Below are 16,854 nucleotides of genomic sequence, written 5' to 3'. Positions count from 1 at the left end.
CTTATTACTCCTGCAGATGTGCTGGAACTAAAAGCAGAGATTGAAATTCTGAAAGCACTGTAGTTTTTTCTGACTTGATTTTATGGTGAAGCATACCCTGGTTAGGTAGCCAGATTTACATATATGTATATATGAATATATATATATATACACATACACACACATATGTATCTGCTTTTTTGAGAATACTTCTTGTTATGGTGTTCCAGCAATACAACTGAGACAATTTCAAAGAAGTAAGTGCTGGAAGTGTAACTATGCCTTGCATTTGTGCTGCTTCCTTGCATAATGTTTCACAGGGAAGTCATCCCCAGTGTTATTTCTATTTGTACTTCAGCATTCTGATTCTCACCTCCTAGCTCAGCAAATGTGGAACCATCATTATCACATTTATCAGGCAGGAAAATAGTTTTGAAACTTTGAGTGTTCTCCCTCTCTCCTCCTATTTTCTGTAACACCTGGGCACTCTACTCTTTAAAATTGGGTGACAATAATGGTGGTGTGGATAGCAGCTTGACAGTTCTGGGCCTGGGCCTGAGAAAAGGGATATGTTGGAATTAGTCACGTAGAAAACAGAGAAAAATGAATCTCTTCTGGCTTCTGAGTATCAAAAGTTTAGCCCCTGAGGAAAACTGAGGAGAACAGAGTGGATTCAGGCATAATGTTGAGGCAGGGAAATTCTTTCCGTTATTGAATTTAGATGGATGCCCTAGGATTGGTGAAGGCGATGGGCAAGGAGGGGGAAGTTAAGAGGCAGAGCATATACTCCCGCCTGTCCTCCCTTCTCTCTATATCTCCCCATCCCTCATCTTCCACCCATCCCTGCTGTTCCAGGCCTTTGGCAATCTTAGTCTAGTAGAGGAAGAGGTGACTCAAGGTTATAGTCCTAAAGGATTCTGTGGTTAGAAAGAAGGGTGACTAAACATCAACCTCAAGGACTCATGGCCAAGAAATGGAGGGCCTGGTGGCTCACCACATGCCAGTATGGTTAGGAGATAAATGACATCTTGACACTAAGTCATCTCTCAGGAACTTAGATGCAAAGAGGGGAATTGGGAGAGGGTTTCCTAACTGAAGGATAATAATTACTGACAATCTGGTAGAATGTGAGCTCAAGAGATTCGGTTGAATTATGGAAATTTTTAATATAAAGTTTTTCTTTTATACACAAGTTTGTGGCCTGAAATTATGGTAATTGAATAACTAAGGGATTAGAACAAAGGGTTTAAATATGACAATCTGCAAAATCTAGTATATTATGGAGGTTGGGTGGCTAAGGGAAAGGAAAAGAGACTGGTATATTTATAGATAAATTGGTGATAGGAGCCTGGACATGAAATGGGAAGCCCACATTAAAGAATAAATCTATTCTTCTGTGAATCATCACTTTATGTAAGAAGTTTAATAAAATGTATTTTTAAAGCAGTATTCTCATTCCTTCAGAACAAGAAAATACATTAATACTCGTATACCCACTGTAGGCTATACTGAAACATTCTAAGCTCATTCACTGCACTTGTATGTTTTCATACTTTTCTATTTCAAGTATCATGTATTCAACTGTCATGACCGCTAAACTCAAATGTGTCCTTACGGTTCCCCATCAATCACACTTTATTTCCCTAGACCTTTTCTCTCCTGGATGTCTTTCTCATAACTTCTTCCCTTTGACCAAACTTTTGGTACTTCCTGATTTATTCTCAATTTCATAGAGATGAAAGGGGCAATCAAGGTGATCTATTATAGTTTCCTATCACATTAGTCCCATCATCTGTGACCGTGAACTCTGCCTCTCTGCCTGTTACTGAATTGTCTGTATCCAAGCCAGTATTTATAATTCTGCACTGAATCCTTTCTCTGTTGTTCACTCAAAGACCACATTCCAGCAATTCTGCTCTTTCCTTCTGCTTCATCATTTCCTTCCATTATTGGATTATTACTACCAGCCTACCAAAAAAAAAAAAAAAAAAAAAAACAAGAAAAATCTCCAAAAAACAAACAAAAAAGATTCCAACAACAAGAAAAATCTATAATGCCTTCTAATGAAAACAAACAAACAAACATCCCTTGACTGCCACCCCCAATTTCCCTCTGGCTATTATCCCATTTCCCTGATCCCTTTTCAAACAAATGTGACAACATGATTATCTGTACTCACAGTTTGTAATTACTCTCATTCTCTCATGGGCTTTATGGACTTTCTGCTCCCTCGCTCACTCTACAGAGATTATTCCTATCAAAGTCTCCAATGTCCATTATTTGCTGAATCCCATGGCCAGTTCTTAATCCTGTCTTTTGGCTTCTTTACAGCATTGGACACAGGTGAATGCTTCCTTCTCCTTGAAAGGCTATTTTCACTTGCCTTCTGCTTTCCCTCCTGCTCCACGGATTGCCTCTTTTTAATCAAACTTTCAGAAAAACAAAGAAACATAAAAGAATTTCTGAGGTTTCCATACGGTACATCTCTAATCTTTTGAATATATGAAGGAATGTCCTTATTAGTAGACTTTAATGGCAAACATTTGCAATAAAATGAAGTTACCATGGACTCAAGTTTAATGGAAAATTCAAATATTAAATTTTAGCTTCTATCTGATGAACTTCAAAAGAAAGGGTGGTATTATTTTACATCCTGTTTATTTTCTGATGATTTCTTGAACACATTGGGTTTTCAAAGTTTGTTGAATATACCTTTTGACAGAAATTCATGAAATTAATGCAGGTATTTTAAGTGAAGCTTGAAATGGGAAACATCCTGAAGATGTGACAGAAATGCTACTGGTAATATCACCAACAATGTAGCATACAGGAAAAAACGATCAATTAATACGCTATGAATTTGGAATTTTGATCACTTGTAGGAAAGAAAAGAGTTTGCCAAAGTAATAAGGGCGTAGTCAAAGTTTGGGGGAACTCTTCCTCAAGAATAAAATAAACATTTTAAGAACTATTAAAAGTACTTATTCGCTTCTTGGCAAAACCCTACATTTTCAAAAAGATTCTTATTTGTTTGATATTCCTTTTTAAAATCAGCATTTATCTAGGCCTTAGTTTGTGTCATTTTTTGTAATGTCTACCCAAAGGGGCCTCAATATATGATCTAGTCTTCCCTCTTACTGTAATACTGGTAAAATAAGAAGGCTGGAAAAATAAAACACAACTATAATGTGGATTAAATTTATTAGCAAATAATACTAAACACCAGCTCAATTTATCCTAAACAATAATAAATTTATTACTTGACATAATAAAAAGTCTGAAAGTAAGACAAACTAAAAGTTGGTTAAAACTTCAAGTTATTTCCACATTACAAACCAGGTTCTTTTCACTCAATACTAAGAGTATTAGTTACCTTCATAGTTGCAACATGATCACAGCAGGTCTAAATGTCTCATCTTCACACTCTAACATGCAGAGGCAGAAAAAGGATAGTTTTTTCCTTGTCTCAATATTTATGGTAAAAAAACTTTCACAGGATCTCTCCAGCAGAATTCTTTTCAGGTTTCAGTGGGCAGTCAAGGGAGTGGGATAATCCTGTTTAGCCTGTCAATCATTATTTCCGCAATTTAAATGGGACAAAGGTAAACACCAGAACGAAAATCAGGACTCAACAGACTTAGAAGAAGAGAAAAATAGCTATTGAATAGACAGTCTGCCATGTATGCTACTGGTAGGAATCAAACATGTGCCAAAGAAATTAGCCTACGTAATAACAAGAACAACAATAACAAAAATAATAGCAAACCCTCACATATATTAAGCTAAAAACAAAGCATTAAAAAGACCCATCAAAATGCAATTTATTTTAGTTTGTCATGAGTTAAGTATAACTTTAAAATACCAATAACTTCTAATTGGTAAATATGTGTTATACTTTCTCAAAGATTCCTATATTCATGCAAGTCATCACAGGCTGGCAAGGATTGTAACAGACCTGTAAATAGCTGAAGAAAATGAAGGCAGCCAAGTCATGCCTCTCTCAATATTTTATCCAAAAATAATACAGCATAGCTTTAGGAAAAAGTAAAATTACACAAAAACTGCATTTTCAGCATAGTTTGAAAACAGAGAATTCCCAAACTTGACTATAACTGTAAATAAAAGAGAATCAAATCTCAGTGAATGATCTTATGCTGAAGTGGTGGTGGTGGGGAGCCAGGTGGAGGTTGATTGAGATTCATCATGAGGGATAGAGAAGAGGGGGCTAGAGACAGGCCTGAAGTTGATCTGAAACCATCACCAGAAAGAATTAGTCCACACTCAAGGTGAAAGTATTTTTAAAATGTCCTAATAAATCATAGAAAAACTACAGAGAAGGGACTTTAAAATATTCATGGTATGAAGCAGCAGTCTTTGAGATGCATAGTTTTCAATGAAGGAAAAAAGATGGAAAGAAAGGAAGAAGCACCCTTTGGAAACTGGGTGTTGAAGAGGAAAAGCAGCTAAAGGGGAATCTTAGAGTCCTGCAAGACAGAAGAGAACCAAATAATTGAAATATGCACAACTTTACTCTCCATCCCCCAAAACTACCCGAAAATCCACTAAAATAGTTGGACTGATAGAAGAGGACCTTATTGAACTAGGAGTCTTTAAACTACCCTAATGTCACAGGATCCATACAGAGTTATTACAAAAAGTCAAAATGTGATCCAACACATCTAATTGATTAAAATTTTACCCTCCACCCCAAAATTGTGACACAGAAGAAACCTTTAACGCAACACTCTAAACTGAATTAGATATATTGGAACAAACATTTGGGGATATGAAAAACATTTTGAATCAGAAATTCAAAACCTAAGACCAGAAATAAACCCCAAAGTGGAAGAAAACAATTATATTAGAAAAATTTTCCTGGATATGAAGACTAAGCTACAAAGTGTGCAACAGAAAATAGTCTCAAATAAAAATTTTACAAGGAACATTGAAGAAAGTTAAGAAAGCAACCAACAGAATGTAAATGCGATGAAGAAAGTAGTTTAAAATAAGTCAGAGAAAAAATGGTGGAAACAGAAGATATGCAAAGGAAGAATGATATTTATAAAACTGATATCTCTGAAGAAAATGAAGGAACAAAATAATGTAACAGAACTCATATTTAAAGGTATAATCTAAGAAAGTTTTCCAAAAATAAAAATAAGCCATGAATCTGCATGTTAGAAGTTTCCACGAGCTACCTGGGAAAAGTAAGTTGGAATAATCAACCCCAAGACATATCCTAAAACTTACATTTCCAAGATAAAGTAAAAATCAAATACTAAAAAGAGCAAAAGAGTTAGACTGGCATCATAATTTTTGAAAGCATCATACAAAGCAAGGCAGCAACAGGGCAGCAGTTTTTAAAAAACTCAAGAAAAGAGAATGTGAACCAAGGATTTTACATTGAACTAAGCTATCCTTCAAACATCAAGGCTCTAGGAAAAGTTTTTAACATACAAAACAGAGAATTCTACATCTGTGAGCTTTTCTTTAAAAATTTACTAGAGGACGAATTTCCTCCTCCAAGAGATGACTGGGAATATTACAGTAAAAGGGTTAATGGTGAGAAATACACACACACAGACATGTACACACACATACACGTCAAAGTTTAAAACAAGGTTAGAGATGAGGATGAAATAAACATGGCCAATATTGTTGTGACAAAGTAGAAAAGTGCAGCTTAAAAAGGGAGGAGAAGAGAAAGATAAAATTAAAATAGAATAAGCTCGTTTATTGCTGTATAGGCAATAGATGGAAATTAAGGATCCTATTAAAAGCTGAAAAGCCAGAGAATAAAAGATAAAATAAGGAAACAATGGATTAAGGACCTCAAAATATATATGTACAAATACATCCATTAGAACAAAAAGTCAAACCTTCCTAAATACAATATATATAGTCACCACAAGTCACAATGATGTCATAACACTTAAGAATATTTGTGCACCCAGTAACACAGCAACCACTTCTATGAAACAAACTACATAGACAGAAACACACAGACAACAGGTGACTTTAACAGACCACTCTTAGTATAAGACGTGTGAAGCCCTCCAGCCAAAGACCACCAGTAACATCTGTTGCTGAACTAGTTGAGTTTAATGGTCAGCGCAATGAGGGAAACTGCACAGTGTGGGGAAACATAGTGTGCCAACAAGAGAGTGTTAGCAATGGCTTATTATCAGAGTTGGGCTTCTTTAGGAGATGTGGGGAGAGTTGATAGAAGAGTGCTGTCAGGAAGTGAGGGTAATTCTACTTGTATAACAATAAACCTTATCTAGAAGGAGGGCAATTATAGTGAGGCTAAAGCTGTAACTGGTAAAGGGACAGAAGCTTCTCATACTAGCTATATAGGGAAATATCTAGCATTTTATGGTTTATATAGTGACCTTATATAGTGTTTTTAAGTCTCTTCTTAGACAAAATTATGAAGTGGTCTTGTTTTTGTTTCACTTCATCACAGTCACAAGTGACCTTGTCAGATATTCAGTTATGTTTAACAGAATCAGCCAAGATAAGAACACTAGGTCAGCTTTCACAGTATCGAGGTCTATTTCCTGTATATCTGGGACTGCTTTCCTCTTTCTTAGATGAAATGCACACAAAGTAAGTAAGAAGGTAGAAGGACTGAAAACATAATCAATAAGGTAAATTCCATGGATATACATTGAACTTTACACTCTTATAAGAGAATAAACGTTTTCTTATATGTCTATGTAACATCCCAAAATGTTGCATGGATTAGGTCACATTCACACACACACACACACACACACACACAGAAACTTCAGTAAATTCTGCAAAATAGAATTATTATAAATGATACTGTTAATCACAATGCAACAAAGCTAAAATTTTCAACAAAATCATAAACCATAAGCTTCCTGTATCTGGAAATTTAAAAACTACTTATTAAACTCTCAGATACAAGGAAAGATATAAATTGCAATTATAGACTTTAAAAAAAATATCAGAATCTATGGGGTGTATTTTAAAAATTCCCATCGCTAAACACTTTTAATATAGTAAAAGTGAAATATTAAAAGTGAATTAATTACTCCATTAAAAACTAGAATAACAACATTGAAATCAAAACAGAGCACAAAAAAGAAAACAATAGACATAAAAGCTGAAATTAATGAGCTAGAGAATAGAAGAAAAGTAGGTTTAATTATTAAATCAAAATTCTGTTTTTTGAAAAAAATTAATAGATATCTGCTTATTTGAGCAAAAATAAACACAGGAAGGATAAACCAGACACTGATGAGGTTTTTTAGCTACAGGAGATGTATGAAAACAGGTAGAAAGAATCGGAAGAAGCGAATGGTACAGAAAGAATGATGGAGCGGCACTCTGAGCTTACTTCTTTGCTTAGTTTCACTTTAGTACACTGGTAATATTTCACTTGTGTAAAATATAAATAAATAATTAAAATCACCCAGGACATAGGGAGAACCCAAACTAGAGTAAAAATAGTAAGTAACAAACACAATTGTATTACAGACAACGTAGGTACACTAAGAGGTTAGGGAAGAAAAACAATTAGCCTAATTAACTTTGGAAAACAGTATTTTGACTTGATATTGTAAAGCCAAAGACAAAAATGAATGTACACAAATATGGTACTATAGTCAGTAAATTTTTCTTCACACGATTATGGGTTAGCAATTCTGAAGCTACTTTATGTGTAACCATATTGTAGACAATGAAAACTAGGTTTCTCACTGTCAGAAAAGGAGTCACAAATATGGACGGCATAATACTAGAATGAACTCTGTGGTGTTTGATTGAAATCAGATATATGTGTATAGAGACGCATACAGAGATATGTATGTATATATACACTTTGTTTTCTAGCTTTGCTCATTGAGAAGCAGTAAAGCCCCGGTAGCAATGAGCTCAGCAGGCTTTCATATCTTGGTTTCTAAATACCATTCTTCATTTAAAGGAATGAGACCAGCTTGCAGAAGTGGTTGATCCAGGTCCAGATCAGGGAAAATTCATAAGCCTGCATGTTGAAAGGACAAAGGAACCAACTTGAAGGAGCTCCCAATGGCCAATCTGGGACAATGAGAGCAACAAAATAAATAATTATAATAATGAATGTAATTCATAAAATCAAATAAAAATCTGTGATTCCATAGAGTTATAGATAAATGAATAAATAAATAAAGTAGTGGCACTCTCTCTTAGAGTAAAATTCTAAGTAATAAATGGAAAAGGAAGGATGGAAATAGAAATCTCTATATGGCAAGCACTATATGGCAATAATTCTTGCATCAATGAATGCTAGAATTAATTGGAAAAAATGTGGGGCACAGGTTTACTGGGTAGTCTCAAAATATCAACCTAAAAGATACTTATTAATTACACAGGAAAAGTAATTTTACATTGAAGTAACCTGGTAGACGCCATTTCAATCAAGTGATCCAAGTTAACATCACCAGGAACAGACATATTGCCATCACCTGTCTCCTGATTTGATGCACTGAGAGGAATACAACATCACTTATGTGGAATTCTTACCAAAAATGCAAACCCTGAATTTAGTCACGGGGAAACAGTCAAACGTACAATGAGGGTTGTTCTATAAAATAATGGCATTCTCTTCAAATGTGTCATGGTTTTGAATCCTAAGCAAAGAAAGAATCATTGTAACAAATTAGAGAAAACTAAGGAGACATGACATCTAAATGCAACATGAGATCCTCAGTTGGATCCCAGATCATAAAAAGATGTTAGTGGGACAAGTGGTTTCTCTAGACTATTTAATAGTATACTATCACTGTTGCTTTTCTCATTCTTGTGCTTACCTGTCTGGTGCATACCAGTGGTTTTGTAACATGTTACCTTTTAGACAAGCTTAGTGAAAGGTAAGTGGGAATTCTTTGTACTATTTTTGCAACCTTTAATAAGTCTGAAATTATTTCGAAATGAAAATATAAAAACTAAAAAAGCATACATTGTGGTACGTATAATGATAGCAGAACGAATATATTCAAAATTAGCACATATGCCTGTGAGGAAATTTGGTCAAGAGGCTGTTAGAGAAAGAGTCATTAAGGAGGTAAAAGTTAATTGGTTTTGGAAAAATTTTTTAAATTCTCTATTTGAGCAAAGGTTTTAATAAGGAAATTTGAACATTCCAGTAGAGAAATGTAGACTATAAACCTTCTCAATCTTATCTGACTTTTCCTCATGGAACCCCTTATTGATGTAAGTTCCAAGAAATGCACTTAAACACTAATGCAAGCAGTGGGTAGCCAACAGGGCGTTTTTAGTATGAAATGGATGTAAAAATATTTACCTTCATAGAAGGTGAGTCCAATTATCAGCTTCAAAACATAAATATGCTTATTAGGGATCTCAGCTTGTGTCTAAACAAACATTCAGCCCATTGCTGGGGCTCAGGCACATCTGAGAATATTCAGTGAACTGGTGGGAGAGGCCCCCAAAGAAGGTCATTTGCACTGAGTTGAGGAACCTCCTGGAAAAGACTCATGCTTTGACCATATCTGGCAGACTGACAAAGTGGTAGGAAGGTAGTTTTGGGGAATCTCTTAGCAAAATAATAATAACAGTGACAATGATGACAATGATGACTAACTGTGCTAGAATAATTTTTTAGATACTGGATTTAGGCTGGACAAAGAGTCTTGGTACCGAAAGGGAAGGATGGGAATGAATAGACTTTCCCATTGGCTGGGGTCTATGCTTAGATCCCAGTGAGAGAAGGTGTTGAAGTAAAATCTAGAAGATTGATTTCATCACTCTAAGTAAATCATAGGGGTACACTAACCCCGATCTCACACCAGCCATTCTCGCAGAAACTTGCAGCTTTGGCCCCTTGCAGATGATGCCAGCAGTGCCCAGAGATTTTCCCTTAATCTTCCTGGTGGAACATGGAAAAGATGGTCAGCAAAGCAGCAATGGTATCAGCTGGAAAGAACTTGATCATGAGCACATTTGTCATTTGCTCCAGAGTGATCCCCAAAGTACATACAGGTTGTTGAAATTGAGACAATTTGAGTTCTGGCCATTTTCTGAAACTGTTTTGATGTTGTTTGTTTGGTGCTGGGGAGACCAGAAAACTAAGTCCTCTTCTTCCCGTTTCTTCTTTAGATCCACAGGGATTGGACGTGGCTGTTCTCCTTAGGTCTCAGAGCTGAGCTGGCCTGCTGAGTAGAGTTTCAATAAACAGTAACTGCTATTATACTTTTAAGTAAAATCTGAGCAAATCAGTAAAGTCACCCGAATGTCTTGTGATTGCAAACGAGTACACAACACAACCTCCTCTGTAGCTAAACAAGACAAGACAAAGCAAAACAAACCTTGTTTTTTTTTTTTAGTGAGAGAGATGGGCCCTGAGCTAACATCTGTGCCAATCTTCCTCTACTTTCTATGTGGGTTGCCACCACAGCATGGCTTGCTGAGTGGCGTGTAGGTCCACACCTGGGATCCAAACCTGTACACCCCAGGGCTGCCTAAGCAGAACACATGAACTTAACCACTGCACCACCAGGCCTGCCCCCAAAACTTGTTTTTGAATGTGCTCTGCAGTATGTCACCACCACATTGTTATTTTCCTCCCTCAAAATGACGTTAATGACCCCTGTACCTCAACTGCATGTGTGAGCATAGGTATGGTATGTGGGAAGGGTGCTGGCAACATAGAATAGAAAGGCGTGAGGTGACTGCATTTAAGTGTTTGACTTATCTTTGTAATTTGCTTAGTTATATTTTGTTAGTGTCCCATCATTTGACCTTTTTATGCCACTCAGTGATCGATTTCATCTATATTTTCTTCATCAAAAACTGTCTGTTACTCCAGTGTCACAATAAGTGAGATTCATGAGTCATGAAATTCCTTTTTTAGGCCCTTTGGATAGTTGCCTTTTATGATATTCTCATTTTTCTAAATATATTCCAGGCTAGCCTTGATTTTCTTTTGTGTTTTTGCTAGTGGTTCTGTGTACAATTATTTAGGATACATGTATATTTTCAATCACATGTCCTGTCTCAATTTGCCTTTTCCTGGATAAATAAAACTTTTTCGGTTGCTCAGCAACAGTGCTATATACACTCTCAGGCCTAGAGTTTTAATGAATTTTCCTGATATTCATGTTTCATGCAACTCCCTTGCAAACAAAACAGCCTATTCATTTTGCCACTGAATAGGAAATGATCCCAGCTAAAGAATGCTCAGCCTCCTGTCTGGTTTGCTAACAGGCTTTTATTAACATCTTTTTGGGCAATTATACTCCCTAGCTGGGAATTCTCCTTTTCAATATCTAAGTTTTCCTTGCCTCCAAGAAGAATTAGACAGCTGCCACTGCAGCACAGCTCTGGACCTTGTCAATCATCCATGCTGTCTTCTCACTACTAGTGATGTCCCCATCTGACCTGAGAGTTCACTGCTGTTGCATGAAAATCAACTTAGGGTCTTAGCAAAGATGGGCATGAATAAAACTCCTGAGATGGTTGGCATCATCTGTTACTCTTGGGACTCATGGGGATTTGGGGAGAATAGTGGGAAGGAGGAACTGAACACTATGATATAATTTCACTCAAACTTGACTTTCATGAAAAGACCTTTCTTGCATAAAGTATGCATAAAGACAGCCTTATGATAAAAAAAATACTTTTGTCTTCTTCCAGTACACACACATCTCTCTATACTTAGTCATTCTTTAAAATCCACATGTGATGATAATGACAAAAAGAAAAATAACGGCATGTTCATGAAAAAACTTTAGAATAATTTAAAAATATTCTTTCAAGTGGATTATCTTATTTGGTCTTGAAAGCAACTATATGAAGTCAATAGAGATTTTATTATTATTATTCATTTGCAGGTTGGAATATCAGAGGACATAAATGATTTTGCCATCGTCATACAAATACATGTTAACAGGGTGTAGGAAAAATGAAATTGAGGTTCACGTCTTGCACCTGTGAAAATCAGGACTATTGAAACCCTGCTGTGCTCATCTTCCTCTCCTGTTGGTTCTTTCTCTGAACATCTTTTTTTTCTGATATTGTCTATATTTTTCCATGGTATTGAGTCACCTTGGTACTTCCTCTTTGTATGAAAGCTTCTTAATCACTGAGTGTTTTAAATTTTCATTCATAAGTTTCGTCACCGTCCCTTCATAGAATTACAAAATCATAAGTTGTTAATCTTAGAAGGCACATACTTTAGGCCAAAGCTCAAAGATTGCTTTAATTCTTTTCACAAAATCCTAGAAGTATGTTCTTCTACTTTTTCTTGAATACCACATTAAAATTTTGATCTCAGTTCTGCTACCTGGACTTATCAAATATTTGTTCTTTTAGTACTCAAAGACAGATTTCATTTTCCAAAGCATCTCTTTTATAGGTTGAATAATCTTAATTTTATTAATTATTCTTCCTAGGGTTTCAAATCAGAGATCTTTTAGACTCAAGTGACAAAAGACATGACCCAAACTTAAACCTTCAAAAGGAATTTATTTTCTTACACGACTGAAATGTATCTAGAATCAGGGCCTGCTATAGGACTGGGATGGTGTAAGGTTCAAAAAACTCCCAGATTGATTATAAAAGGATGGCAAGAAAGAATTTGGGAGTGATGGAAATGTTCTGTATCGTGACCGTGGTGGTGGATACGCAACTCTGTGCTTTGTCAAAGGCCAGAGAACTATATAAAACGCACCATAAAGAGTGCATTTTGTTGATGTAAATTTAAAAAATCAATTAGGATGTGGAGATAACCCAAATTGGAATGAACTGTTTATGCCTACTGTACATAGGAGAAAAACCAACTATCTCTATATTATCCTCACTAACAGTGGGATCATATAACACAGAGAAAGAACTGGATTTTATTTTTTTTTCAGATATGGTGGATGAATTTTATGTTGTATGAAAGAAGTAAGGAGAAGTAGAAATGCTCTCTTTGAATATTAGAATAATATAGAATAGTCAAAGAATGAGGTATTCAATGGAGAAAATATAATGGAAATTTATAGCTTTGAGTTTACTAGGTTCAATATATGGGATTATATTTATACGTGATATGATTACATTTATTTTCACATATTTCAATAAAAGAAGAAATGATGATTATTTAAGCACCCGATTGTATTCCTGATGAGGACTCAGTTACTTGTGTCCAAATCGTAAGCCATGTAAATTCCAATATAGTATCTTACGTCAACTGGAAAGTTTTCACAGTTAGTAAACTAAATGATTTCTCCAGGTTCTAACATCTTGGTTGCTTGATTATACTCATTGACTCACTTTATCCAATTTCCCTTTAGTATTTATATTTGCTTTTCCTCCTGTCAAGGAAAATAAAATGTCAGACACAGTGTAGTATTTATTGGCAAGAAGAGGACAGAATTTTATTCAAGAAAACCAGAAGCAATCCAGGTGAAAAATGCTACTATATTGTACTCAGGTCAAAATGAAAGCTTTTAGTGTGCATTACATTAACTCTTTTTTTTCTTTTTTTTTAAGTCACGTTATATCCAGGTGTTTGCAGCAGAATGCTGTCATCAAAATCATAGCTCACTTAAATACCTAGAGTATTAAAAAAAAAAAAACCAGCATTTGCTCACTAAAATACTTATCAGCTCTTAAGAAGATTTAGGGATCAAAGCTGTATTGATTTTTAATTCATCTAGTAAGTCATGCAAATCTTTAAGACGCTATGTTTGCAATCACACTTCAAACGATGTCAGTGCACTGCATATTGTGATGGCTAGGATGCTTTAAAATCATTGAAGATATAGTTTCTTTTCATTAAATCAAAGAAATTCTACTTTTTCATAAGTGTGGGAGTTAGACAAGCATCCAAAAAGCCCACTTGGTTTGATTTTGTTTTTATCATCTTCATTTTTTGCTCCATTTACATTCTCCTTTCTTATGCCTTTGACTGCAAAAATAAGTTGCTTGTTGAACATTCTGGTATAGTTTAGCATTTATGTTTTAAGTAACTTTTTCCATATGCTTGTTTTTGCCTCCATGAGGTCTTTTTGTCTCAACTTTCTTCACTCCCTACTCTTAAATTAAAGAAAGAAAATTCTTTAGCTTTCCATGTTGTGTTTGGCTATGATGTGTAAAATCAGTCATACCCTGCTCTGTCCTGTAAGTTTATAATTTTAATTAGCTTTCTATAAAATTTCCCTCCTGACTTCACTGCCCAGTTAAAATAAGTTTCAACTTCCTCAACTCTCAAGAAGTGGGATGTGCAGGAAGACAGTGATTAAAGGATTAAAAAGAAACCTCTAGAAATCCTATTTCTTCTTTGAAGAAAATTAGGTCAGTTTTTGCCATGTTTTCTGCTTGGCTTTATAGTTCATGGCTAGCCATCAATATCTGATGATTTAAAATGGCTTTTGGCTCTCTCTTTATAAAAACAAGATTAGTTACGTATGTCATACGAACTCCTGCATTTGTGGTAGCACACACTGGAATTAAGGTTATTATTCTTTTTTCCATTACTGTATGCTGTCTTTACTCAGAACTTTCTCAGGAATAATTCCTTTTTGGATTGGAAGTTTGAATACTTGGTCTCAGATGTTCTCTAATTACTGTTCATTTCAGCACGTTCAAATCTTCAAAGAAAGAATCAAAACAAATATTGGAGCATGGTAGAGACAAGGATGTTAATTCCCTTTAAATAAAAGTAAGTTAGGCAGCATCTGTATAGTCAAGGCAGAATGGGATGTAACTGAAAGATATTGTCATTCCAGTTTTCCAAAGCCTTTTACCAATGTCCTGTCATAAGCAGAAATTAGGAAAAAGATGTGATCAGTCTAGTGGATAATATTTTGTGAATGAAATTTACCTAGTCTGTTTTCCATTTCCTTCTGTTCTGGAAATAAATTCAAAGTCAATGTGAATTATATTATTTAGGTATGCATTTTATTTCAATGTAGAATTATTAATTTAATCTTTTCTCGTATATTTTTCTGACATTACTTCTATTCTTCATGCTCTCTAGAAGGTCACAAATGCTGATTTAGAGACGTCACATCCAGTATCCTCCGTAGGCCTTGAACAATCAGTGGTATGCTAGAGCCAGCTCATTCTGGATCATGAGAACTGATTGTTAAATTTTCAGGAATTTGCGAGCACTTGTTAAACATAGCTATTGTTTAAAAATAAATGTATAAACATATAATAAAAATAAGACATTATTTCCTAATTATTTTACTGTGTGTTCCTGAGGTTATTTATATCTATTGTATCTGTCAGGTGGAAATACTGCATTATGGTATGCTACTGTTCATTTCTTCCTAACTCTATTTTCAGTAATGTCATGTTGGTAGCTTGAAATTGACCATGATGGGAGTATTTACACAATGTAAAGAGAGAATGCTGCCAATCAGAGCTTCCTCCCACACCTTTCACTCCGGAGAGTTAGTTAAAATTTTACCAGCTTACCACTGGATATAATTTACTTAAAAAAAAGAACCTGGAACTCATTGAGATTCTTAAAATTGCTTTATCCAAGTCTCCTCGTTTATCTTGGCTTTTGTCATATTTTTATGATTACTTTAGCTTGTCCAGGAAGAAAATATGGAAGTTAAATAGACATCGAATAAACTTGTGTTTTTTCAGCCTCTATCCCCATTGCAATAACTACCTTCAAATCGACTTAGAAGATGCAAGAGAATAAACTGATAACACGATTAAAACCAATAAAATAGATCACCAAGGAATTTAATATATGATCAACGTGACATTTCAATTCACTAGGAGAAGGCTAGAAGGTAATAATTTTATGATAATTAGTATTGATTTACAAAAACATAAAATTAGCTTCCAAACTTTCAAAAATTGTCAAGGGTCTGTGACTTTCCCTTATTTATAAGCTAACATGTTAGCCTGCTACAGTTTCATGGATGCTGGTAGAAGAAATGAGACTCTGGAGTCAGAGATGAAATACATTTTATTACTCACTGCAATGGCAGTGGCCAGAATGTTGCAATTTTTGCATCAGTTTCCCAATGCTCAATTCCTACAGGTTTCCGCAAAGAGGCCCAGAGGCCACTTGCCAGAAAGCAGGTTGCATTACAGAGAGGGATCCTTTGCTTAGGGAACCTATTCTTATAAGTTATTCTTTTTTTTTTTTTTTTTTTTTTTAAGGATTGGCACCTGGGCTAACAACTGTTGCCAATATATATATGTTTTTTTCTGCTTTATCTCCCCAAACCCCACCCTGTACACAGTTGTATATCTTAGTTGCAGGTCCTTCTAGTTGTGGGATGTGGGACACCGCCTCAACGTGGCCTGACGATCCGAACCCTGGGCCGCAGCAGTGGAGCGTGCGAACTTAACCACTCGGCCACGGAGCCGGCCCCATCTTATAAGTTATTCTTATGGGCAGTAAGCATATTGTCCTTTGCTCAGGGGGGAAGCATTATCTTCATATGCAAAGATTGTTTACTGTTCACTGTAGTAGCATCCTTGAAGATAATCTGTAACAAAGGACAATTGTAACCTTGCTTGCATGACACAGATATGAGAGACCTGTGGAGAACTGTCTCAAGACCTACCCCAACTCATTCATACACACAAAAATAAACACCAGATGAATTCAAGATAAAAATGTAAAAATAAATAAATAAGGTAATGAGTAAGTGATATTGTAAATGTTTTTGAAAAAAATAAAGCAGAAATATTTTTGACCTTGTGATAAGGAAGTTCTTCTTAAACAAGTGACAAGTTTTCTTCCTAAAGAAAGAAAATATTAATAAATGTAATTATATAACCATTTTATACTTTAGCACAAAGTAAACTATTATAGTATTACTGGAAATATGGTATGGTAATATCCTAATAACTGGCAAAGATTACTATCCAGAATATATATAAATTTCT

The sequence above is a fragment of the Equus asinus genome, chromosome 3 (genome assembly GCF_041296235.1).
Source record: "Equus asinus isolate D_3611 breed Donkey chromosome 3, EquAss-T2T_v2, whole genome shotgun sequence".
In the NCBI taxonomy this organism is placed as follows: Eukaryota; Metazoa; Chordata; class Mammalia; order Perissodactyla; family Equidae; genus Equus; species Equus asinus.
Note: the sequence above shows the minus strand (reverse complement) of the source record.